At 36.4% G+C, this 27356-nt stretch overlaps 1 long non-coding RNA gene across 2 annotated transcripts; it reads right to left on the bottom strand.

Moving 5' to 3' along the window:
• Nucleotides 1-216: 216 nt before the first annotated feature.
• LOC139127373 (uncharacterized) lies at nucleotides 217-19746 on the bottom strand. Of its 2 annotated transcripts, XR_011550984.1 has the most exons (8): nucleotides 19563-19746; nucleotides 14641-14722; nucleotides 14248-14348; nucleotides 13633-13706; nucleotides 12916-12993; nucleotides 1314-1396; nucleotides 871-948; nucleotides 217-612 (listed from the first exon to the last, which is right to left on the bottom strand). It is a non-coding gene; the product is annotated as an uncharacterized lncRNA (long non-coding RNA). The 2 variants fall into 2 exon arrangements; XR_011550983.1 differs by lacking the exons at nucleotides 217-612; nucleotides 871-948; nucleotides 1314-1396 and adding an exon at nucleotides 6308-6409.
• Between the last annotated feature and the right edge of the window lie 7610 nt (nucleotides 19747-27356).

Here is a 27356-nt window from a genome sequence, read left to right as displayed (position 1 = left end):
TACAACTAGAGGTAATAGTTTTCTTTCATTGTTGTACACTTTGTGTATTATTCTTTTGAAGGATGACTCGGCATGAATGCTGTAATGTCTCATATACAAATAGGTGTTACTGGAGGTAGACTGATTTTTTGGAACAGTTTTCACTGTTTTAACAACACCATCTGCAGTTGTTACTGTAACATATGTTTGTTACAAATACCATTATCATCAGCACTCAAATCTCTAACATTTATACTGGTTGTATCAACCACAAAAGTTGCATTTTTTCGTACATTGGTTGGGACAGACTTACAAACTAAATCAAAACTAATTTGATTTCCAACAATTATGTTTAATACATCTCTCCTGTTCAATCCCTTGTATATATTGCTAAAAACTGGCCACTGTCCAACGTGATTATCTGTGAAAGGTTCACTTTGTTTATCAATTACTGTTCCTTGCCCATGGCGGTCACCAGTCAGCACAGGTTGTCCTTCCAAGTTTACCTCAGATGATGATTTTCCATTATGACTAGCATGAAGCAATGCTTGCCCTGCAGGAGCTTCTTCACCTGTCACTGAATGGTTATGGTCTACTTCTTGAGAATGTCCTGGCTCATCTTCATCGCTATCACTTGGGAGAACAATAAGGGAAAATCCTGTCAATTAAGTCAGTTATGAGCTTGTGACTCAAATGATATATGAACAAGGGGCTATATGACATCTTCATATACATCATTCTGCTCTGTATAAGTACACAAACTGTTATTGCTTGCATACATAAATTCATGTGCTGTCAAGGCGGAAGACAAGTGACCATGCTGTGTTCAGGAAATGTGTAATATTCTGTGCATGAATAAAAAAAAACAGAAGAGACATGCATGCACAGTACCTGATTACTATGATATCTTCTGCATTATCTTGAGTCAGATCTATGACAAAATCTGCACAAATATCCATATTTTCTGTCCTGAAGAAAATGTGAAATGAAAAATGTTAAAGAAACAGCAGCTTTAACTCCTGACAATTTTGTTGTTTTTTTATTTCCTGTGTATTATGTTTACTTGTGTACTTTTCAACATACACAATGCCTAATATTTGTTGCACAAATATTTCTTGGTTATTTGTAGTTTTGTCTTGACTAATATTCAAACGTAAACTTACAAGACTTTATTATTATAGGTAACTCCTACCCATCCAGACAAGTTAAACAAACACCCCAGTGAAAAAATTTTATGTGTCATAAGCTCTTCAACATATTGGCTGCTTGTGCAACACAAAACAAATTGCTTTATTATAAACCCAACTTAGGCACTTTTTCATATTTGTACTCACTTACAAATCCTTTCTTTGGCAACCAACTTCTTCTTTACTGTCTTTGTCTTCCCACGGGAAACCTCAGAGGGTATAAACACACTCTAAAAAATAGCGTCAATGATGACACTGTGCTCCTCAGTGCATTTAGCGGTAGGGATGCAAGGAGAGAGGTTTGGGGAATGTTGCTGAGAAAGATGCAAAGAAAGGGTTGAAATGTGAAACTGTAATAAAACCTATTGGTTTTTTAGCAGTGAGCGTCCAGCTTGGTAAACATTCCATCTTGTACATGAAGGCAAAAACATAATTTTCACATGTCCACCAAACTTGGAATTTGCATAGATGTACATAGATCATCCAAATTGATTTATCTGCAAGATTTTGTATGTTCCTTGCTACAAAATTCTGACCCTATTGAATTATAACAGGAAAACATGCACGCATGATTGGACAGTGTGGACTGTGTATTGGATGCACTACATCTGCCGTGATGATGGATTGCCAGACGACCACACTGCATCAAAGAACTGTAGTTTAAAACGAAAATATAATTCTAAACAAGTCATTGACAATGACAAAGTAATAGGAGTATTAGTCTTGATGGGGCAGGGAAATGTGGTCATTAAGAAGTATCACTGGATTGATATGTTGAGATCTATGGGCACATAGGTCTATGTCGTTGTTCCCAATTTGAAAACACATGAGGCATGTCTAAGTTATTGTTCTAAATTGGGAGAAAAGATCAGACCTGTAGCTGTATTGGCCAGCCAAGAAATACATATGCGCATAATAAATGAGGTACAAGATGTGACATCTTAAGGTCTAATATCCTATCAAAATTGAAGGGTATAGAACTTACTGAGATATGCATATATATATATGTATAATCAAGGTCAAAGGTCATTGAGGTCACGTGACATTTTGAAAAAAAAAATGTATTGCTAATAAATCCCTATATGCCAAAAATCAGACCTCTACCTCTATTCGCTTGCCCAGAATTAGATATGTGCATAATAAATGAGGTAAAGCGTGTGTTGTCATAAGGTCTCCCATCCTACTAAATATAAAGGACATAGCACTTGTGGGACTTATTTATTGACATAAACGTATATTTTAGGTAAATAATCAAGTTCACATGACATTTGTCAAAAAATTTCTATCCTATAGGTTTCCCTATATACGAAAAAATCAGACATCCAGCTCTATTGGCTTGCTCAGATTAGATATGCACATAATTAATGAGGATACAGTATGTGGCGTCATAAGGTCTCCCATCATACCAGATATGAAGGGTGTGGCACTTGTGGTTACTGAGTTATGGACAAATATGTATATTGAGGTCAAAGGTCATTGAGGTCACGTGACATGTCAAAAAAAATTGTATTGCTAAGTTATCCCTATATACCAAAAATCAGACCTCTAGCTCTATTGGCTCGCTCAAAATTAGATATGTGCATAATTAATGAGGTATAATATGTGGCGTCATCCCATCATACCATATATGAAGGGTGTAGCACTTGTGGTTACTGAGTTATGGACAAATATGTATATTTGAGGTCAAAGGTCACCAATGTCACGTGACATTTTGTCAAAATGTCTGAGATATCTGTGTGAAAGGATGGACGAACGGATGGACGAACGGACACAATGACCCGGACACCATGACCCAATCTATAAGCCCCCTGGACTTCATCCGTGGGGACTAAAAACTGTGTCACTGCATCCTTTTTGCACTAGAATACGATGAGAAACTAAATTTTTATTTTTCTTGGCCTTATACATGGGCGTCTACGGAGAACTGACTTATACATGGGAGTCTATGCAGAACTGCCTTTACATGGGAGTCTTTGGAGGACTGCCTTATACCTGGGAGTCTATGGAGAACTGCCTTATACATGGGAGTCTATGGAGGTGTAAACTAAAAAGTCCTCCAAGTCTAACACGGCCAAATTTGATCGCATTGTGAAACAAATCGACGTGCATCTGTATGGGGTAGGGTACTATCCTTGTGCAAAGTTTGAAAGAAACTGACCAGGGCATGTCTCAGTCTGATGTCTGCGTGAACGGACGGACGGACGTACGCACGCACGCACGCACGCACGCACGCACACACAGACGGACATGACCCAATCTATAAGTCCCCCCAGACTTCGTCCGTGGGGACTGACAAACTTTCTTCGTGTCATTGATGGCCTTGATTTTCTTTGGATATTGACTGGACACATTTATTAAAGACGTCACTTTAGCTTGTCAATGACAGTGAAATGATTTTTTGCAGAAACTTGATCGGTCCAGCCAAGTACACATGCTTACTCATAACAGCTGGACTGCGATGATCACAACATTGTTTTGTGATATTCCGATACAAAATTAAAATAATTTTATTAATATGTCGCATTGACTATAAAGTTGCAAATGTTTCCTTGGGTGTTGAAACATGTTAGCATAGTGTACGTGTTACAAATCAACACACCAAACAGCAATGTTCATGTAAGAACAACCTGCTTGATTTCCATGGACTTTCTGGTCCGCCCATCACACTGTTATGTCTGTTTCCCCTCTAGCTTCCGAAAATTCTTGGTAAATTTACAAATTCAGTCTCAAAAGTTTTAGCCCAGATATATTTTCATTTGATATTTTGATATCATCAAGAAATGTCTGGTGATGTTCACTTCTAGATCATTAAACTGGTGGAATCTACAATAATATTAAAATCATTCAGAATCACATAATTTCTTGTTTAAGTTATAGCAGTTTGAAAGTAGGCCGAATGGGAGTCAATCAAGCTGAATGCCATTTAAATTGGAAGGCAGCAAAATGCCATTTAAATTGGAAGGCAGCAAAATTACCTTTCACCTATTGGACCACCCTAGGTAGTTTCTTGTGAACCATAATTGCGTAATTAGGGGGTCTTCATGCCTGACATCACATGATGAGATGACCTAGACTTGACCTTTCAGATAACCTCAGTTTTTCTCCTTTTCCTTTGTATTATGACTCCATTTGTGAAAGTTTCCTTTGAAATAATGGTTTTACTATCAAACTGAGTAGTTGCAGGCCAAATTTTGATACAGCAAAGTAGGTAACACTTTTGATAGACTCAAGGACGACCCTGCAGGACTCACAGAGGCAACAGGCCTCAGTGTATTCATAGACGTTACGTTCATGATGTATTGTAGTATCGAACAGCAACAGTGTTTGTTTTACGTACCAGGGGATTTGTAACTTTGTAGAAAGGAGAGTAAAGTGTTTCAATACATTGCAACTTTGTAGGAAGGAGGGTAAACTGTTTCAACATCTCACAACATTTTATTGTTAGGTGTAGTTCACACACAGCATCGTACGCAGGGCTAGCGAGAGAGTTGCCGACATCGACGGTTATTTACGAGAAGTGAATAAAAGACTGGCATTTTTGGAAGCGATCGAGTAGCTGAGGTAGGCTGGGATACGACTTGGGCCCAAGAATGCTGAATTTCGGCAGTAATTTGGCTTTTTACGTCAAGTCCCAAAATGGATTTGAAGTCACCGACCCAACGTACGGGTCTTTGCTGGGCTGTGGTGAGTGGGGCGATTAGCTGAAGCGGAACACACAGCATCGTACGCAGGGCTAGTACAACATGCGATCATGGAGGTAGTAGGAGACCGAGGTTTCTTGCACGGTCGCGCCAATGAAATGGGAAGCTGAAATTTTCGCTCGTAATTTTGCAAACGAAATCGTAAATCCACTCAAAACTTCGTATTTTTTTTTACATATTTGAAAGCCATGAGGAACGTAATTCATTCTCCCTGCAAAGTAAAAAGGAGATCGAAACGACATGCATGTCAGACAAAGACCAAACACACGCAAGATGTACCGTCCGTCCGTCCACATCCACCAATCTCGCAATTTACACCGACAGAACAAAAACAATTGATCGAGCATGGACGTTCTAACGTAAATGCATCATTGTCTATCGCATTTTCATGTAAGCCAATACACTCACACGTACGCTCTAGGTTCAATTATAATGTCAATCCAACACGATACTATTTTCGCTGATAGTGAGTGTGCAGCGTGAATGGTATGCTGTAGTCGTTAGATAACACTGATCACGTGGTGTGACAAAATAGTTTTACGGAAGTTGTTGATGGAAAGTGACGTCAACTTTGCTTCTCCAACTCTAAAAACTTCCTCAGTTACGTAACTTCGTCGCTAAAAATCATTGCAGACATTAATCAAGAAATCAAGCGGTGTATAATTTTATCGCTCACAACCATGGTTGCATTTCGACAAATTGAAACAATGTTTGAAAATTATAATGAGGCATATATTCTTCAAAAACAGTTCAGGTACACCATTAAAATTATGTCATACTTGACTATACTTCTACACATTTTGTTAAGAATAATACTAATGCAGTATTCTTTACAGAGAAATACACTGTCAGTATGTTTGAACTTTTCATTGACAACATAATGTTGGATTTGGATGACATATATTTTCCAACAGGAATTCATATCTATCCCCTTGCTTGCTGACTTGTTTTAACTTTTAGTGCTCATACAATGGAGAAGTTCCCCAGAATTTCCTTCAATAGAAGGTCTTTTTGCTAACACTTTTAGCACAGTAATGCTATAGGGTAATCAAAGTATGTGCAAATTAAGTCACATAAAATTTGGTTGAGTACTTCTTGAGAAATTGCCTCATTATGAAATTCGTAAAACTAGGCTTAGCCTAGGAAGCAATTGATTAATAAGCCACAACCATGAAAATCTATTGAGATCTGCCGGTAGACCTTATCATGACAGTGCTAAATACCAACTTACATGACATACAACCCCATGGTTCTTAAGTTATGAGTGAAACAAAGTCTGTATATGGACAGACAGACCGACACACAGACACACAGACATAGACATTACGAGGAAATGGGACACCTTTGGCGTTTTGTCAAAAATGGAAAAACATTGGGGAATAATATGACCTGGCCTTGCTAAACATTTCACAGTCACAGCAACTTCTAGTTATATTTACCTTGTTAACATCAGAATACTTGAAACTGCAGTGAGATGGACTGATTACTATTCTTTCTTCCCAATCATTTAAAATGTCTTCTCTTTCATAATCCTCACAATCACTGCAAATATCAGTATGAAGTAAACAAGTCATTGGCAATGACATAGTCCCCACTGTAATAATAGTCCCCACTTGTAATAGGAGTATTAGTCTTGATGAGGCAGGGAAATATGGTCATTAAGAAGTATCAATGGAATGTATATGTTGAGATCTATGGGCACATAGGTCTATGTCATTGTTCGCAATTTGAAACACATGAGGCATGTCTAAGTATTTAAAGACCCATTAACAAGTGGGGACTTCGTCATCAATGATGACTTTGCAAATATTAATATCTGAAATGGCTGCTATGACAAAGATCTGTGCCCGTGTACCCATTTGAAAGAAATCAATCATGCCTTAGTTATGGCTTAAAACACAAAAAAATCGTAACAGAACGGCTGCCTGGCGGCCATCTTGATCATATTACAACAAAATCAATATGCATATGTATGAAATAGATCAATGCCCAAATTTTAAAGAAATAGGTTGAGACATGCCTCAGTTATGGCTGAAAACACAAAAAATCATAACAAAATGGCCTTCTGGCGGCCACCTTGGATAGTATCACAAAACCATTCGACGTGCATCTGTACGGGGTGCGAAGTTTGAAAGAAATTGACCGTGGCATGTCTGAGATATCTGCGTGAATGGATGGACGGACGGATGGATTGACATGACCCAATCTATAAGCCCCTGGACTTCATCCATGAGGACTAAAAACTGTGTCACTGCATCCTTTTTGCAATATGAATACAATGAGAAACTAAATTTTTATTTTTCTTGGCCTTATGCATGGGAGTCTATGGAGAACTGCCTTATACATGGAAGTCTATGGAGAGCTGCCTTATACATGGGAGTCTATGGAGGTGTAAACTAAAAAGTCCTCTAACACGGCCAAATTTGATCGCATTGTGAAACAAATCGACGTGCATCTGTATGGGGTAGGGTACTATCCTTGTGCAAAGATTGAAAGAAATTGACCAGGGCATGTCTAAATTATTTGCGTGAACGGATGTACGGTCGGTCGGACGGACAGACGGACATGACCCAATCTATAAGTCCCCCTGAACTTCGTCCGTGGGGACTAAAACTAGACTACGCCTTTTTTGCAGTATTTCATTCACGATGGCATTTACCTCTGTCAAAATGTGTGTGTGTTGTTTGTTTGTTTGTTTATTTGTTTGTTTGTTTGTTGTTGTGTTGTGTTGTTGTTTTTTGGGGGAGATGGTGGTTCTACAAGTTCATATGAGGTGTGACTGACATCATTTCCTGAGACGCTCACCCAACTTCACACAACGCTAAGGGTACCCCATGTCAACAGAACCCCTATCATCCTGTCCACATGAAAACTGTGCCACTGACAATTTGAAGTTACGAATAGTGTAAATGAACGATGCATATGGGGTGAAGTACCTCAATAAAATCAAAGTGAGACTTGAGTGGACACCGTGGGTCATCAGTATGTATTAGGGAGATGGTGCAGTGGCAAAGAATGTGAAATTTTCAGAAGAGTTACTTTCAGAATGTGCTTAGGAATACAATTCAGAATAACATTCAGACACTCACTATGTGAGATAATATTCTGTATATTCCAGAAGAGTCCTTTCAGAATGTGCTTTGGAATACAATTCAGAATAATCTTCAGACACTCACTATGTGAGATAATATTCTGTATAGAAGTAACAAGTCATTGACATTGACATAGTCCCCACTTGTAATAGGAGTATTAGTCTTGATGGGGCAGGGAAATGAGGTCATTAAGAAGTATCACTGGAGTGTATATGTTCAGATCTATGGACACATAGGTCGATGTCATTGTTCCCATTTTGAAACAAGAGGCATGTCTAAGTTATGGTTCTAAATCGGGAAAAAGATCAGACCTCTAGCTGTATTGGCCAGCCAAGAAATACATATGTGCATAATAAATGAGGTACAAGATGTGACATCTTAAGGTCTACTATCCTATCAAAATTGAAGCGTAAAGAACTTGTGGTTACTGAGTTATGCATATATATGCATATTCAAGGTCAAAGGTCATCAAGGTCACGTGACATTTTGAAAAAAAAAACCCATTGTATTGCTAATTAATCTATATATGCCAAAATTCAGACCTCAAGCTCTATTGGCTTGCCCACAATTATATATGGGCATAATTAACGAGGTAAAGCATGTGTTGTCATAAGGTCTCCCATCCTACTAAATATAAAGGACATAGCACTTGTGGTTACTTATTTATTGACATAATCGTGTATTTTAGGTAAAAGGTTATCGAGGTCACATGACATTTTGTCAAAAAATTTCTATCCTATAGTCTGTCCCTATATACTAAACATAGGGCCAAAGTCCCTGAAGCTACTATAGACATGGATACAAAATTAAGTATTTCCTGACTGTATGAAATTATCTCACTAAGGTCATCCTAGGGACATGTAAACCAAATATTAAAGCGGTCTGACCAGCGGTTTTGAAAAAAACAAGCGACTCAACAGTTGACAGAGCTCTGCTGTGTTATGTAGAGAATAACCTTTTGTGACACATGTATTGATGAAGAAGGTGGATATCTTTGATAGCTCATTTCAGGATGGCCTGACCAAAAATGGAAAAAAATTCCGTAAAAATACAGAATTGCATATTTCATGAGACTATATTAGATCTATAATAGCAAATAAACGAGAGTTAATTACATTCTAATTAAAGTAAACAAGACTTGCTTAAATCAAGATTTACGTCATAATAAAACAGCTATCTGTCAGGTTATAAAGAATCTTGAGCAGGTTATCTTTTAATATCAGTATTTTCATCCTATTAACCAAGCATATTTTAACTTTCAAAATAACATTGTAAGTAAGTTCTGTTGAATAAGTTGAGCTGTAGGTACTCAGAGAAAGCACACTGAAGAGACAAATGTTTGTAACTTAAGAAGTTCAAGGTCATCAAAAGCATTATAAGGAATCATGTTACACTTTCATTGCACTGTTTACACAGATTGCATAATTGCTATAAATAGCACGAGGAATCTTACAGCTCAGCTTTAGCTCAGAAACCCTATCACTTTGACCACTCTTTTAATTGACCACTCTATTTTTTTCCTCAAAAAGTAATCTTATTTTATCCTTACCAAGTCAACCATAAATGGAAATTAGAACTTTCTCTATCTCTATTTATTTGACCACCCTATCATGACAAACTATTATGAGCAGTTTCTTTTAGATAACATAAATGGTGGTTCAGAATATATCAAAGTGGGATTCAGGAAAAGTTGCCTTTACATGTTTTAATCCTCCAAGATGGTAAGCATTTCACTATGAACTGTCAAAAAAAGTTGAACTTTCTGATAATTCCACACTAAAATTATTTTGGCTTTGATGATTTCCTAATTAATTCAATTTTTTAAAATCATATTAATTATTTTTTTCAGGGTGAATTGATAGGGTTTATACAGTACAAGAATTACATACAATGTAAGTCAAATTTTGACCAAAAATGACAAAAAAATTCCTTAAAAATACACATTTGCATATTTCATCACAATTTGAACAAATCTAAGTTGGGTTATCCCTAGGGACCTGTATACCAAATAACAAAGCTGTCTGACCAGCGGTTATGAAGAAGATTTTTTACCAAAAACACCTTTTTTGGCATTAATTTGCCTATTTTCAACAATATCAAAAAATTGAAAAAAATAGTTTCTCAAAATCATATTTTTCATCTACACAACAAATATCAAATCAGTAAGTACTGCGGTTCTCAAGATATTTGAGTGGACGGACGCCTCACAAACGGACATACATACATACATACATACATACATACATACAGACTGACGACGGACGCCGGACGGATACCCATCCCAATAGCTTCTATAGACTATAGTCTATAGTAGCTAAAAATCATACATTTACCTCTATTGGCTTGCTCAAAATTAGATATGCACATAATTAATGAGGTACAATATGTGGCGTCATAAGGTGTCCCATCATACCAAATATGAAGGGTGTAGCACTTGTGGTTACTGAGTTATGGACAAATATGTATATTTGAGGTCAAAGGTCACTGAGGTCACGTGACATTTTTTGAAAAAAATTGTATTGCTAATTATCCGTACATACCAAAAATCAGACCTCATGCTCTATTAGCTCGCTCAAAATTAGATATGTGCATAATTAATGAGGTACAATATGTGGCGTCATAAGGTGTCCCATCATACCAAATATGAAGGGTGTAGCACTTGTGGTTACTGAGTTATGGACAAATATGTATATTTAGGTCAAAGGTCACCGAGGTCACGTGACATTTTGTCAAAAAAATTGTATTGCTAAGTTATCCCTATATACCAAAAATCAGACCTCTAGCTCTATTGGCTCGCTCAAAATTAGATATGTGCATAATTAATGAGGTACAATATGTGGCGTCATAAGGTGTCCCATCATACCAAATATGAAGGGTGTAGCACTTGTGGTTACTGAGTTATGGACAAATATGTATATTTGAGGTCAAAGGTCACCGACACGTGACATTTTGTCAAAAAAATTGTATTGCTAAGTTATCCCTATATACCGAAAATCAGACCTCTAGCTCTATTGGCTCGCTCAAAATTAGATATGTGCATAATTAATGAGGTACAATATGTGGCGTCATAAGGTGTCCCATCATACCACATATGAAGGGGTGTAGCACTTGTGGTTACTGAGTTTCGGACAAATATGTATAGTTTGAGGTCAAAGGTCACCGTGGTCACATGACATTTTGTCAAAATAATTGTATTGCTAAGTTATCCCAATATACCAAAAATCAGACCTCTAGCTCTATTGGCTCGCTCAAAATTAGATATGTGCATAATTAATGAGGAACAATATGTGGCGTCATAAGGTGTCCCATCATACCAAATATGAAGGGTGTAGCACTTGTGGTTACTGAGTTATGGACAAATATGTATATTGAGGTCAAAGGTCACCGAGGTCACGTGACATTTGTCAGAATAATTGTACTGCTAAGTTATCCCTATATACCAAAAATCAGACCTCTGGCTCTATTGGCTCGCTCAAAATTAGATATGCACATAATTAATGAGGAACAATATGTGGCGTCCATAAGGTGTCTTATCATACCAAATATGAAGGGTATAGCATTAGTGATTACTGAGTTATGGACAAATATGTATATTTGAGGTCAAAGGTCACCATGGTCACATGACATTTTGTCAAAAAAAATGGTATTGCTAAGTTATCCCTAAATACCAAAAATCAGACCTCTAGCTCTATTGGCTTGCTCAAAATTAGATATGCACATAATTAATGAGGTACAATATGTGGCATCATAGGGTGTCCCATCATACCATATACGAAAGGTTTAGCACTTGTGGTTACCGAGTTATGGACAAATATGTATATTTGAGGTCAAAGGTCACGTGACATTTTGTCAAAGCGTCTGAGATATCTGCGTGAATGGATGGACTCACATGGATGGACTGACGGACTGACATGACCCAATCTATGAGCCCCCTGGACTTTATCTGTGGGGACTAAAAACTGTGTCACTGCATCCTTTTTGCAATATGAATACGATGAGAAACTAAATTTTTATTTTTCTTGGCCTTATACATGGGAGTCTATGGACTGCCTTATACATGGGAGTCTATGGACTGCCTTATACATGGGAGTCTATGGACTGCCTTATACATGGGAGTCTATGGACTGCCTTATACATGGGAGTCTATGGACTGCCTTATACATGGGAGTCTATGGACTGCCTTAAACATGGGAGTCTATGGATTGCCTTATAATGGGAGTCTATGGACTTCCTTATATATGGGAGTCTATGGACTTCCTTATACATGGGAGTCTATGGATGCCTTATACATGGGAGTCTATGGATTGCCTTATACATGGGAGTCTATGGATTGCCTTATACATGGGAGTCTATGGATTGCCTTATACATGGGAGTCTATGGATTGCCTTATACAGGGGAGTCTATGGATTGCCTTATACAGGGGAGTCTATGGAGGCGAAAACTAAAAAGTCCTCTAACACGGCCAAATTTGATCACATTGTGAAACAAATCAACGTGCATCTGTATGAGGTAGAGTACTATCCTTTTACCAAGTTTGAACGAAATCGCTCCAGGCGTCTCTGAGATATCTGCGTGAACGAAAAAAGTCATAAAATATGCAAATGAGCAATTAATTAATAAGCCACACCCACCAAAATCTAATCAGATCTAAGTCTCATCATGATAATACCAAATACCAAATTGCATGACATTGGACCTAAGGGTTCTTAAGTTATGAGTGGAACAAAATCTGTCTACGGACGGACGGACGGACGGACAGACGGACAGACGGACAGACGGACACACACACAGACATTGTGGCGACATAGGACACCTTTGGTGCTTCGCACCACACGGTGTCCAATAAAATGACCAGGTACTCAGCAATTGTGCTCTGACACAAACATATAGGCACTGCACCACTGACATATATTCATATATGAGTTTATATGAGGAAAAACTGCTGATAAACTTACCTGGAACAGTCAAACAGTTTTCGTTTCTTTGTTTTAACCACATCATTATCACTCTTGGTGACATTTTTCTTGATTTCACTTTAAATTGAAAACACGAATAGAACACTGTAAGGTTCGCATACATGAAATAAATCTGCCTTTGTATGTCCATTTCTATAAATTCGTACATGTAACCCATGATGCATCTGCACATCCAATAATATCATGGCAGCTTGGAATAGTTTTATGTTTCTCAATGGCCAGCATGTTCTACAGACTACAGTAAACTTACAATTTTATTTGCTCCATATATATGTATGTACATAGTGTGTACTGTAGGTGCAATTAGAGGGTAAATAGCTTGTGAATTTCTGTTAAACAAGACTGTCAGCCTGTTGAACTCTACAAGAAAAAACACTACAGCTGGTAAACTTCACACAATAACAATATATCGTTTCACAGGAAAGGATTAAAATTCACTGTGTGGATAAATGGCTGTACAAAACTAAATTAAAAAAAAAATAACAAACACATTGAACTGTACCATGGACTTTGCCATGCACATGTAAGTTATTATTGTGTAAAGTTTGAAGGCCATTGGTCTGAGTAATGACACCAGATAGACACATTGACAGTCAGAACACAATTACAAGTCCTCATCCCAGTTGTCTTGTGGGGACTAAAACAGAAGAGAAAAGAAAATAATGTCTAGGATATTTTAATTTTATAATGGATGACCTTAGTGATGGAGACTTGCTTGGACTGGCCAAGGCTGACATCATACTCACAACATCACTCATATGGTTGTCAACCTACAGATGAACAACTCATTGAATTTTTTGGAAAAATAGTCTATGCTTGTAACTGGAACTTTGCTAAATTGGACATAACTGAATGGTTGTTCAGTCAATCCAATACATGTAATTGAAGTACCTTATGTGTTACTGGTGGTGTCATAAAATGATTCAGATTAATGTTTTTATATCAAGACATTCTTCATGGAATGATGCGAAACTACTTGATCATATCACAACCAAAGTCAGGCCAGGTATTTCTGCAATATTTCTGCCCAATCTGAGAAGCCTTTGCAATCATGTGCATTATGTCTATAAAAACTTGTGTATTTTAGCACACTAATTACTCTGATGGGTGCATTGGTGTAGGTAGGTACATTAGAGTGTGGAGTACATTAGAGTGTGGATGTACATCAACATATACAATGTTCTCATAAAATGCTTAAAGGTATAGTATGAACTGTCTGGAGCTAGTATACTCTGTGAAATTCTATATTATTTTCCCCTGCAGAAGACTAAAGATGTATGAGCCAGTTGAGACTTAGAAAGAGTAACCTACCTGCTTTGTTGGCGATTTTGTCACATCAGCATATGAAAAAAAACAAATTCAACACTGCATTCTTGTTTTGAGTGATCTGGTGGCATTTCAACGACAGTTGCCTGTTGTTAAAGACAATACATACTTAAAATATGACACTTATATTGGGAAATAAATAAATGACTTGCATGCATTGTCATTTTACTTCAATGTGACACAATTCTGAAGTGATAGCTTTTGTATGTAATATGAACATGGCAATATGCCAAATGTTTTGTGCATCAAAAACCCAAAGGGGGTCAATTTTTACCCCAAACTGTCAATTTTGCTGGGTACTGTCACTTGGGTGAATCTATATGGTACTTGTACTCAAAGTGATAGTCATATGTTAAACATCAATTCTACAACACTTACCTTTGCTTTCCCACACAAGGGACAACTGGACAGGGATGGTAAAACATCACTATGACAGTCGGAACATGTCCAGCTTGACATCCTGTTGAGACAATAATGTATGTTTATTATTAAACCTCTTTCTCCCAAGTTAAATAACCCCTGTGAGAAAGAGGATTAACAAATAGCATATACGTAAAAGGCACCTCCATCATGGTTTGCTGTAACTGTTAACAAAAACAACGGATCTTTTCAGTACCTTTTGATGCAACTAATTCCAGATTATGCTATATACAATAAATTTAAATTTGAATTTTTGGATTGGTAAAAGTTTAAGTGTGAGACAATTTATTGGCAATTACACCCCATGCAATAAGGGGGGGGGGGGGTGCACTTTGACAATATTAATTAAATGCTTTTTAAAACAACAGTACATTCCATAGAAAAGCCAATATTAAGAGTCCATTCACTGTCAAGTGCAAATATAAGCTTGTTGAATGCAATGGTATTTATAAAGCCAAAGAAAATGAGATACTCTTATCCTGTCTACTTGTTCAAAGAACTTTCACTGGATTTTTGCAGAGCATTGTCATTGAACACATTAAGGTTTGGTGTGCCTTTTATTTCTCATCAATAGATTTCAATGAACATTCTGAAAGGACCAAGGATTGTCAACAAAAATTAGGGTGTCACCAGGGAAATTGTTGAGATATCAAATCATTAAAATCAGTGATTTTCATATTCCTATATAGGAAAACAATGGGTCAATAATTAAGAAATAACATGGCAGAATTTAGTATTTCCTGTGAATAGATTTGATGAAATTTCCCCAATTGAAGGATCAGTGACTGAAAAGTATATCAATAGAAAAAAATGGGGGTCAACAAGTCATTTTTGGACACCGTGGTGCAAAGCACCAAAGGTGTCCTATGTCGCCACAATGTCTGTGTGTGTGTCCGTCTGTCCGTCCGTCCGTCTGTCCGTCCGTCTGTCCGTCCGTCCGTCTGTCCGTCCGTCCGTAGACAGATTTTGTTCCACTCATAACTTAAGAACCCTTAGGTCCAATGTCATGCAATTTGGTATTTGGTATTATCATGATGAGACTTAGATCTGATTAGATTTTGGTGGGTGTGGCTTATTAATTAATTGCTCATTTGCATATTTTATGACTTTTTTCGTTCACGCAGATATCTCAGAGACGCCTGGAGCGATTTTGTTCAAAACTTGGTAAAAGGATAAAGTTTCTATCGTATTCAATATTGCAAAAAGGATGCAGTGACACAGTTTTTAGTCCCCACAGATAAAGTCCAGGGGGCTCATAGATTGGGTCATGTCAGTCCGTTAGTCCATCCATGTGAGTCCATCCGTTCACGCAGATATCTCAGACGCTTTGACAAAATGTCACGTGACCTTTGACCTCAAATATACATATTTGTCCATAACTCGGTAACCACAAGTGCTAAACCTTTCATATATGGTATGATGGGACACCCTATGATGCCACATATTGTACCTCATTAATTATGTGCATATCTAATTTTGAGCAAGCCAATAGAGCTAGAGGTCTGATTTTTGGTATATATGGATAACTTAGCAATACAATTTTTTTGACAAAATGTCATGTGACCTTGGTGACCTTGACCTCAAATATACATATTTGTCCATAACTCAGTAATCACTAATGCTACACCCTTCATATTTGGTATGATGGGACACCTTATGACGCCACATATTGTCCTCATTAATTATGTGCATATCTAATTTTAAGCGAGCCAATAGAGCCAGAGGTCTGATTTTTGGTATGTACGGATAACTTAGCAATACAATTATTTTGACAAAATGTCACGTGACCTCGGTGACCTTTGACCTCAAATATACATATTTGTGCATAACTCAGTAACCACAAGTGCTACACTCTTCATATTTGGTATGATGGGACACCTTATGACGCCACATATTGTTCCTCATTAATTATGCACATATCTAATTTTGAGCGAGCCAATAGAGCTAGAGGTCTGATTTTTGGTATATAGGGATAACTTAGCAATACAATTATTTTGACAAAATGTCACGTGACCTCGGTGACCTTTGACCTCAAATATACATATTTGTCCAAAACTCAGTAACCACAAGTGCTACACCCTTCATATTTGGTATGATGGGACACCTTATGACGCCACATATTGTTCCTCATTAATTATGCACATATCTAATTTTGAGCGAGCCAATAGAGCTAGAGGTCTGATTTTTGGTATATAGGGATAACTTAGCAATACAATTATTTTGACAAAATGTCACGTGACCTCGATGACCTTTGACCTCAAATATACATATTTGTCCAAAACTCAGTAACCACAAGTGCTACACCCTTCATATTTGGTATGATGGGACACTTATGACGCCACATATTGTACCTCATTAATTATGCACATATCTAATTTTGAGCGAGCCAATAGAGCTAGAGGTCTGATTTTTGGTATGTAGGGATAACTTAGCAATACATTTTTTTGAAAAAATGTCACGTGACCTCAATGACCTTTGACCTCAAATATACATATTTGTCCATAACTCAGGAACCACAAGTGCTACACCCTTCATATTGGTATGATGGGACACCTTATGACGCCACATATTGTACCTCATTAATTATGTGCATATCTAATTTTGAGCAAGCCAATAGAGGTAAATGTATGATTTTTAGTATATAGGGACAGACTATAGGATAGAAATTTTTTGACAAAATGTCATGTGACCTCGATAACCTTTTACCTAAAATACACGATTATGTCAATAAATAAGTAACCACATGTCCTTTATATTTAGTAGGATGGGAGACCTTATGACAACACATGCTTTACCTCGTTAATTATGCCCATATATAATTGTGGGCAAGCCAATAGAGCTAGAGGTCTGAATTTTGGCATATATGGATTAATTAGCAATACAATGGTTTTTTTTTTCAAAATGTCACGTGACCTTGATGACCTTTGACCTTGAATATGCATATATATGCATAACTCAGTAACCACAAGTTCTTTACGCTTCAATTTTGATAGGATAGTAGACCTTAAGATGTCACATCTTGTACTTCATTTATTATGCACATATGTATTTCTTGGCAGGCCAATACAGCTAGAGGTCTGATCTTTTTCCCCAATTTAGAACCATAACTTAAACTTAAACATAACTTAAACTCTTGTTTCAAAATGGGAACAATGACATAGACCTATGTGTCCATAGATCTGAACATATACACTCCAGTGATACTTCTTAATGACCTCATTTCCCTGCCCCATCAAGACTAATACTCCTATTACAAGTGGGGACTATGTCATTGTAAATGACTTGTTACTTCTAGAATATACAGAATATTATCTCACATAGTGAGTGTCTGAATATTATTCTGAATTGTATTCCAAAGCACATTCTGAAAGGACTCTTCTGGAATATACAGAATATTATCTCACATAGTGAGTGTCTGAATGTTATTCTGAATTGTATTCCTAAGCACATTCTGAAAGTAACTCTTCTGAAAATTTCACATTCTTTGCCACTGCACCATCTCCCTAATACATACTGATGACCACGGTGTCCACTCAAGTCTCACTTTGATATTAGATATTGCCAAAAGTTATAAACCCTAAGACTTTGTTGAAGTGCGCCCTCTGGAGACAAAGATGAGAAATCATGTTTCATATGGCAATATTCACAAGAAAAACTCAAATTGTGAAATTCATGATAAATTATGTAACAAAACAAAGTGTACAAGTAATTCTAATTGACATTAATAAAGCCTTCAAATCAAGGTTACTTCAGCTTTTGAATGTTACTTACTTTACCATGAAAATCATGGAAAAATGATTGAATACAAGGGACATTAGTGAGGGTGTTTTGTTGCATAAAGCCACCATTTTGACTGATCTTGATCGTGCGCATCATAGGTTGCACACTATAATGGGCGCATCAAACCTTGATACTTTACAACCTTGCACAACCAAGTTGATGGGTAGACATGGCATATGTGAGGAAAATTGCTTATTTTGCATCTGTTAAAATAGTGGAGAAACTGAAGGTACAACATTTTTGTTTTTGACATTAACTGGTTGTTTCACTATTGAAGTCATTTATGCTGTTTGGCTTAATTGAATGTACCATATACTGACCTCTGAGCTCAGCACACTCACTCTACTTGTGCAGATTTATGTAAAGATTTCAGGATGACACAGGTAAGGGTATGCTACCAAAGAATTATATTTTACATATTACGTGTTCAGCCTATATCGCAAACTTTTGTAGAGCTACAATGACTTGACATTTCAATATTTTTCAGTAATCAGAACAACATAAAATAACTTCTCACATGAAAAAAATAAAATAACCCAAATAATGTCAAAGATGGCTAATTATTATTGTCTCTTTATGACCCCTCCAAAAAAAAAGTTGAGTAAATTGAGAACATCGTTTGCATTATGACACCAGTGTTTAATTGCAAAAACGTAAATATGACTGATGTAAAGCAGACTAAGTCGCCTCAAGGCCCTGAGCACATGGGGCCAGGGCAGCTCTTTGCCCCCCCCCCCCCCCCCCCCTAGAAGAAACAAAACAAGCGAGAACTGAAGTGTTGGGTTGAAAAGAATTGAGAATTGTGGGGGTTCTTCGTTATGTGAAGTCTATTTTAAAGTGAATATATTGTAACTCTGTACGCGTGCTAGCGACAATTCAATTTTTTTTCACAATCACAGGGGTTGTGCACGCGCACGTGAACTGAGTGCGGGCTGCCTTTCACGTCGGCATGATGAGTTCGATTACTTCATATTGTTTTCTAACAAATTACATCGCGCAAACTAACCTTACCAGGCCTAACCCAACCTTAAGTTATTGCGCGTCCTTTCCCTCTGATGTTACATAAAAGTTAGTAACAATAGTTTTAAAAATTTACTTACAAAAATGACAGAAAGTTAGCGTGGTAGCCAGGCATCGCCATGCTTGCTCAAGTTGTATTCTCTTGTGATATTTACAGCCCAAGTATTCAACCATTTCTCGACCGCGGAGTGACGTCAGGAGTGGGTGAAACGCATACGAGCGAATGATACAGAAATTGTGTGGAAAAAAGCAGATTCTGAAGTAAAAGTGAATACTGTGTTGGTGGTTGAAAATCCGAACTTCAATTATTTGTTTTTCACGGCGCTGTGACGCAAAAATGACGGGAAAAAAACGCTAGTACCCGGATGGGCCGCGGTCGAGAATGCCCCAACGCGACTAAAAAAGTACATTTAAGTGATATTTGTCTCATAAAAATATGCGCTAAATGTTTCTTTCATTTTAAATAGTGATTTAACATATTCCTTAAATACAAAATCGAATCTTGCTTTGCCAAAATGACGAATGGAATCTTCGCAAATCAAAGCCCTTGCACTGCGAGTTAGTATGGCAGAATTTTGATACATTTTGGATAACAAAAAGGATACAAAATCATACTGAACAAAAGACGACCTGACGCAGTCGAACTTACGATGCTGAAGTTAGACTCGGTTTCGGATTCGGTTTCGGATTCAGTTTCGGATTCGGTTTCGGATTCGAGTGACTGAAAGAAATTTTATATTTTCAGCCGATTAAGTTATACTGTGGAATACTATATTTTCACTTGGAATTTATTTTCATTACTTTCGCCGGACCTGTTTTTCTGCTACAATAAAATCCAATCAGACTAGACAAAGTGAAAATAAGACAGTGAAACAATGAAAATCTGTTTTCAGCTAAAATAAATTCCAGTGAAAATAAAATAGTCTTCAGTACTTTCGTATGAAAAGATAAATAAGCTTGTCGTCAAGAACAAGTTTTTACTGGATTACCTAGTGGCATATGTAGTATAATTTTAAAGCATAAATTGTGTGCATATGTTCACAATCAAATGGTAATAAATTGAAATTACAGAAAACTTTGAAGCACTTTAATTCGAAATTGAAAAGAAGTGTCAAGCAAGGACAACGACATTTACAAAAACATTTATACTTTAATTTGTTTATATGTCACAATGTGTGTCACATGGTATAATGCTAATGTGCTGTATTACTTTGCTGTTTTGGTTGATGTTGTTCTGCATAGATTTCATTTTGAATGTACCATACCAAACCTGGACTAAACTATCAGTTAATATGTTGTATAATAAAGATTGCATTGAATGCATTTCTTTGTATTGTGCGAAGTACTGTTTGCTTGAATAGTCTAAACTGCATAATACCCATGGAGTTGCAACTTTTGACTAATTTTCCAGCAGTTTTGTCTGGTGTATTCATGCACTATAGTTTCTTGCTCTACTGCCTAAAGTTTTTTGTATTTTAAACTGTATAAATTATGATTATGTGCGAAACATTTATGTCATGAAATATATACTACATGTGCAGTTATAGTGATCTAGTTAAAATATCTCCTTGTGTATATCAGTAGTTTAATCATATTTTCGAAAAAATAATAACATAAGCTGGAAATATAAAACTATTCTCAGTTATTCGAATCCGAAACCGAATCCGAAAACCCAATCCGAAACCCAATCCGAACTGAGTCCAACTTCAGCATCGTGTCGAACTTTGGGAAAGGCACACATAGCGCTAGCAGCGTGTCACTCTCGGAACCAGAGTTCTTATCGCGCGTACGCTAATAAGTATCTCTGGCACAGGCAGATTAATATTCATGTGACCCCGAGGTCATTCGCACTACTTTCGAACGAGGGCGCTCTGGTACCATGGTGATGTTTACGGAAGTGACTGCCGTTCCAAACTTTGTATCGTCTACAACCAGCATTTTCCTGATATTGGGTAAAGTTCTGTCTTAGAATTCGAAATTTTGGTATGAAAACCATCTATACCTTTCAAGTTGGTTATCGTTATTAAAAATAAAACAATGCGAGAGAAATTTTGAGTATTGTCGTCAGTATTTCTGTCTATGTATCAGTCGTCTTGCGTCAAAGTCGTCTTTCATTGAACGAGTTAGTCATTTGCTGTGAAGTTCATGCTCTGTATCAGGAAACGTGTTAACGATGGTTGATATTGATGAGGTTGTTGGTGAGTTGTTCCCAGGAATTAAGCTCAAAGACAAACAGAGGGAATGCCTGGAACACATTGTAACCCGATATACCGATCTGGTGGCAGTTTTGCCGACGGGATATGGAAAAAGTCTCATATACCAAGTAGGTATAGATCCGTATGATATATCCTCGATATGCTCTTGGATCATTGTCTGCATAAGCTGTGTGGTGGGAGGCGAAGACTCGGTTGTAAATACACTAAATTATTAATCAATAATTTGACAGAATCTAGGCCTGTCGAACAAATCGTATCAATGATGACTCCATGGGTTCTGTATGACTGACTATTATAGTAGAGGCTTGGTAACTGTCTATGTGCAGTGCTGCTGTTTTCATACAGTTGTTTTAGTTGTGACAAGGTTATAGTCGATACTTTATTGCAGTTACAAATGCAAAAAAATGCAGGCTATATTTTTTATTTCGTGTTTGTTACTTTTACCATGGAGTTATAATCATGTCTTATTCCTAAATCCATACTGTATAGTCCTATAAATATATATATCCTATATTTAGGCCTAACCATTGATGTAAACTGGCTGACACCTGCAATACCAATAATAATACCAATAATAATAATAATAATAATAATAATAATAATAATAATAATAATAATAATGTGCACCATGATATTGACAACTGTATCTTATCAGGGTTTGATATGTACTAAATCACATCAAATATTTATCAATAGACTGTTTATAAATAGTTCATTTCAGTGTTTCATATTTCATATTTTGCTGTAGAGTTGTTTTTCCTCATTTTGTCTTTAGGTACTCCCTGAAATATTGAGACGAAAATTCAACAAAAGCACTGCTTCTGTGCTTGTTGTGAGCCCTTTGAATGTAATCCATATAGATCAAATAAAAGACTTGCACAGCTTCATATTAAGGCTTGTAAATTGGATATTGGATGCAACATGGCTGCTGGAGTACTGACTAGTGAAGACGATGACTACCAATTTCAATTGACAACTGATGTGGAACTTGATGACATCATAAAAGGAAATTTTGATATAGTATTTTGTCACCCGGAAGCAATCCTGAATACAAAGAGAGGACATTCCTTATTGGATAATGTTCAGTTCCAACAGAACGTTCAGGCTGTTGTAATTGATGAGTGCCATACTGTAGAACTATGGTAAGTAAGTTTCAAGGGCTCATTACCTGCAAATCTCTTGCCTCTTTTTTTGGCAAAATATTGCCAAGATTGTCAGACAAAATTTTGACTGGGCTTGACATATAAACATAAACTATAATTCAATTGTATTGAAATGTTTATTTTATTTTTATGTCACATATTTCTCATTGAATGAAAATTTCAGCATGACAGTCACCATGTTACATGACTGTGTGGTTTGAGTGAGTGCATGTCAAAAATATTTTCCAGGAATTTATATTTGTCTACCTGGAATCACACTACAAAAAAAAGGAACATGTCAAAAATATTATTAAAGCCATTTAACCTTAACATTGGCCTTCATGTAAATTCCCTTACATTCTAATTCATCAGGATGTTTCTTTTGAAACTAAATATGTTGGCAAGACATTTCTTAAAAGAATATCGTTGATAATTTTATAACAAGAAGATACAGAGTAGTTTTTGTAGTGCTGTTGGTTAGGCCAAAGTAATTAAATTCTTTGTTTTGTATCCCCGTCCACTTGGGTTTTTAGTAAAAACACACAGAGTGTATTGAAATGTGGAATTTTAGAACATATGCGCAAAGCTTTTCCAAGTTCAAAATTTCATAATATTTTTATTTGAAAAAATCAAATTACACATGTTCAATTTTCCTTTTTTTAGCTGTTTAACTTCATACCTTTCTCCATTTTGAGTGGACGCAAAATAAAGAAATTAATTACTTTGAGTTTGGCCTCATGAGTGTAGGAAAATTTACACTTCAGCAAGCATTTATTGATATAGCGAAATGGCTGCAAATGGTCTCATACAGACTGATTTCATTGTAATATGAGAGGAAAGAAATGCTATAACCGGTACATATACAGGCATGATAATGAAGTTAGTATTCAATTTTTTCAGGGCCAAAGACTTCGGCGGGCTTTTGCTCTACTTAATACTTTACCGCTCTACTTAATACTTTACCCACCTTCTTTCGCTGCCAGTGATTGCCCTCTGTGCAACAATAACAGTGAATGCCTTTGGTTTGATACCAAAGCTCCTAGGGATGGTCGACCCATACATTATCAAGGAGAATCCAGACAAACCGAATATGTTCCTTGATCGACGCAGGAAACAGTCCAATATTGATGTTTATGCATGTGCAGGTTCGGTATTTGAACCAGAATTAAATCATCTGTTCCATGCTAAGAGAAGCTATCCTGTCACCCTAATATACATGCCAATTTCTTGGATGGCAGAAGCACAAACATATGCAATGGATCTTTTTGCTAATCCGACACTGGAAAATAGTTTCTTTGGTTGTATTTTTTCTACACAAGATATGTATGTGATCAATTATATAACAAATGAACTTAAAAGGGAAGAGCCTAAGATAAGGCTTGTATTTTGTACTTCATGTGTAGGAATGGGGTTTGATTCTCCATCAATTACGAGAATAATACATGCAAAGCCACCTCGCAATCTTATTGATTATGTTCAGCAAATTGGAAGGGGCGGGCGGAATGGCCAAAAATCTGAAGCAATACTCCATTTTAACAATAGTGATATTGCAAAAAATATTGATGGCATGACAGATGAAATGGTTGAATACTGTACAACCACAAATTGCTTGCGACAGACCTTGTTGAAAGTGTTTGGGTTTGGGAAGCCTTTAGAGGATATTGTGCCTTGTCAGTGTTGCTGTAATTGTTCTGTTAGATGTAATTGTTTATTATGTTTATCAAAAGCAAATTCAAATGTGTAGTAACTATGACATTTGCCTCTACCGTTTTAGTGTCAACTTCAGGTTCCTGATACACTCGGTAAGGAAATCTGTTGCTGCTTTTCTATAGTTTGAAATTTGAGATATTCCCAATTTGAAAAGGAAATGTTGAATATTTGTGAAAATAAACAGAACTATTCCAAAGGTTTTACATGGACATTGAGAAATGTGTGCCTTGTACTTTGCATAAAGACAGCTACTATGTAGTGAGGCAATTTTTATAGAAAAAAAATTCCTTGAGTCAAGAAGACAAAATAAATCTTTCATAAGAATTGTGTCTACTTTTGCAGATTTGGTTTAGTTGTTTTTTGAATATTGGTTTGCTAGATGCCCGCCATCAGGTGGATCTGTTAAAAGTACAGTAATTGTTTGTATTTGCCATTTTTGTGTTGAACGCATGTTTAAGCTTATCCTGTTTCACCCCTGTATAAAATTCACTCTGTTATGAACGATAGTTGTAAAATTGTGACAGGGTTGTCAGTACCAGTGAAACTAGTGGTTTATTTTGCTGGTTTGAAAATAAAATAAAATATTTGCTCGCTGCTTCTGAAGCTTGACCAAACAAAATTTGATGAATTATTGTTTTTCTCTCTGGCTTCAAGGTAGTATACACCTTGAAAGTGAAGATTTAATCTTTTGTTCAAACTTTCCTCAAGTAAACTTTCAACCATTGTCTCACCAATTCAAGAATAGAATTTAAGAGTCACCATATCAATTTTGGTACAAGAGAAACAAACCACCCAACATTTACTGATATTTGAAATTCATCATGGCCGTCATCCTTATGTTAACTCTATGTGGAATAACAAAATTATAAAAAAAACCCTAATTTTCAAAAACTGAGCTGGTGAAAAGTTTTACTTATTAAAAGAGCTTTAAAATGAACCCCTACAAGTGGTAAATCTGAGGTGAACTGTAAAAGCTGGATATAATTGTCATCAAAGTAAGTTGAAACAATAGTACTGAAAGTACTGCCAATACCCAGTGACACCAAAAAAATTCTGTTATCCAAATACGAATAGTAGAAGTAGAGGGTGGGAAACAAATGAGACAAATACACACATATGATGAATTCACACCAGACTGAGATCTGTATTAATCATATGAAAAAAAAAACTTATATGTCAACCTTTTCTTTGGTCAGGAATTACACATAAAAGTACTTGGTGTTGCAAGAAATATTATTTACTACATAAATATTTTGATTGCTTAAGGATGTACGATCATAATATGTGCCCATGAATTTGTCTCTTTCCATAGGATTACATGAGAATATTGCTGGAAAAGCAACTTCTACTTATGTCATTTTCATGAAAATTTGCATAAAGCTCAGTCAAAAGAAAAAATATGGTTACCATGCTAAATTCTGTAGATAAAAGGCATTTAATATTTCTCGCATACAAAATGCATTGGTGAAAAAATGCTGACTCAGCATTTTAATATGTTAAAATTCATGGTGTTGTATCTCACAAATGAGTGTGGTAACCCCCATATTCTATGACACATTTTGATAAAACTTACAAAGAAGAATCCCAGAATTGACAATTTATAGAAATGACAATACTTTTGATTTTACAGCTCGTACATCCTTAACAGCTTATTTGATTTATAGAACTATTTGTATATCTGCAATGTTGAAATGTATATAAATTTCAAAAAAATTAAGAGTTAACACCTTGAACTACCAAGGCCAATGTATTCCTATATACAGGCCCCTTATGTAAATATTGATAAAAATCTTGGGTGTGGTCATTGCATTAACACTGCTTAGAGTAAAAATTAAGTAAGTACCAATAAACCATATATTTTCTGAATCAGCATGAAATTTCCCACTTTTTCATACATAAAGTTTGTATTTCCAGGTCGCGTGACTGATCACATGACACATCATGTGACCAGAGTTGGCAAAGAATATGAATATTTGAAGCATCAGGACGTGTTTTGAATCCATAAAATGATGCAAATTTGAATACAGTTGCAATTTTATGGCATTGTCTTTACATATATGTAATAATAACTACCCTTTACTTTATTTATAGATGTACCTATTTGAGATTTTTCTCACAAAAGGCAGAGTAAATGAACCATAAACATCAGCATCTGACATGATTCTGTATTTGAAAATCAACACATTTTATGTTTGTAAACACCTGCTTTAAGTCTTCCTTGCAAAAACATGCATCTAAAATTGTTATGATTTATCAAAAAATATTTCACAATTTTTAATAATACATTTTAGGGACCAACATATCACATGACCAAACACATGACCAGTCATGTGACCAGTCATATTGATGATATGGCTGCTATAAAATTTCACTGGCTTACAGTAAAAAACTGTTATTTCCTCTAGTTTCATTCACAAATATTGCTGTTAATAGAACATATTTACATATAAATCATTTGTTTTCAATAAAAAAACATTTCATTTCATTAAAAAAAAACCCATAAACATCTTCGCGATCGTCCGTACTTCTGAAACTGTAAACAATCACGCGACCCTTCAGTGATCAGCCTGACCTTTCAGGGTCGAGGTCATGGGTCACGACATTTGCTTCCGGATTTTGGCCATATTCGGACGTACGGGGGCGCAATCACATTCAGGCCAGATCGGAATACATCAATCTTAGTTGCGCTGCATGCAGGCGCCGAAATTACGGGATTTTTAGCGATATAAACGAAGCAAATACGCCTATTTAACTGTGCCGGATATTTCCGGCACTCAAGGTATATGGTAATTCAATATGGCGCCGG

Source organism: Ptychodera flava, unplaced genomic scaffold (assembly GCF_041260155.1).
Source record: "Ptychodera flava strain L36383 unplaced genomic scaffold, AS_Pfla_20210202 Scaffold_31__1_contigs__length_3010019_pilon, whole genome shotgun sequence".
Taxonomy (NCBI): Eukaryota; Metazoa; Hemichordata; class Enteropneusta; family Ptychoderidae; genus Ptychodera; species Ptychodera flava.
This window is presented reverse-complemented; position numbering and strand designations above follow the sequence as displayed.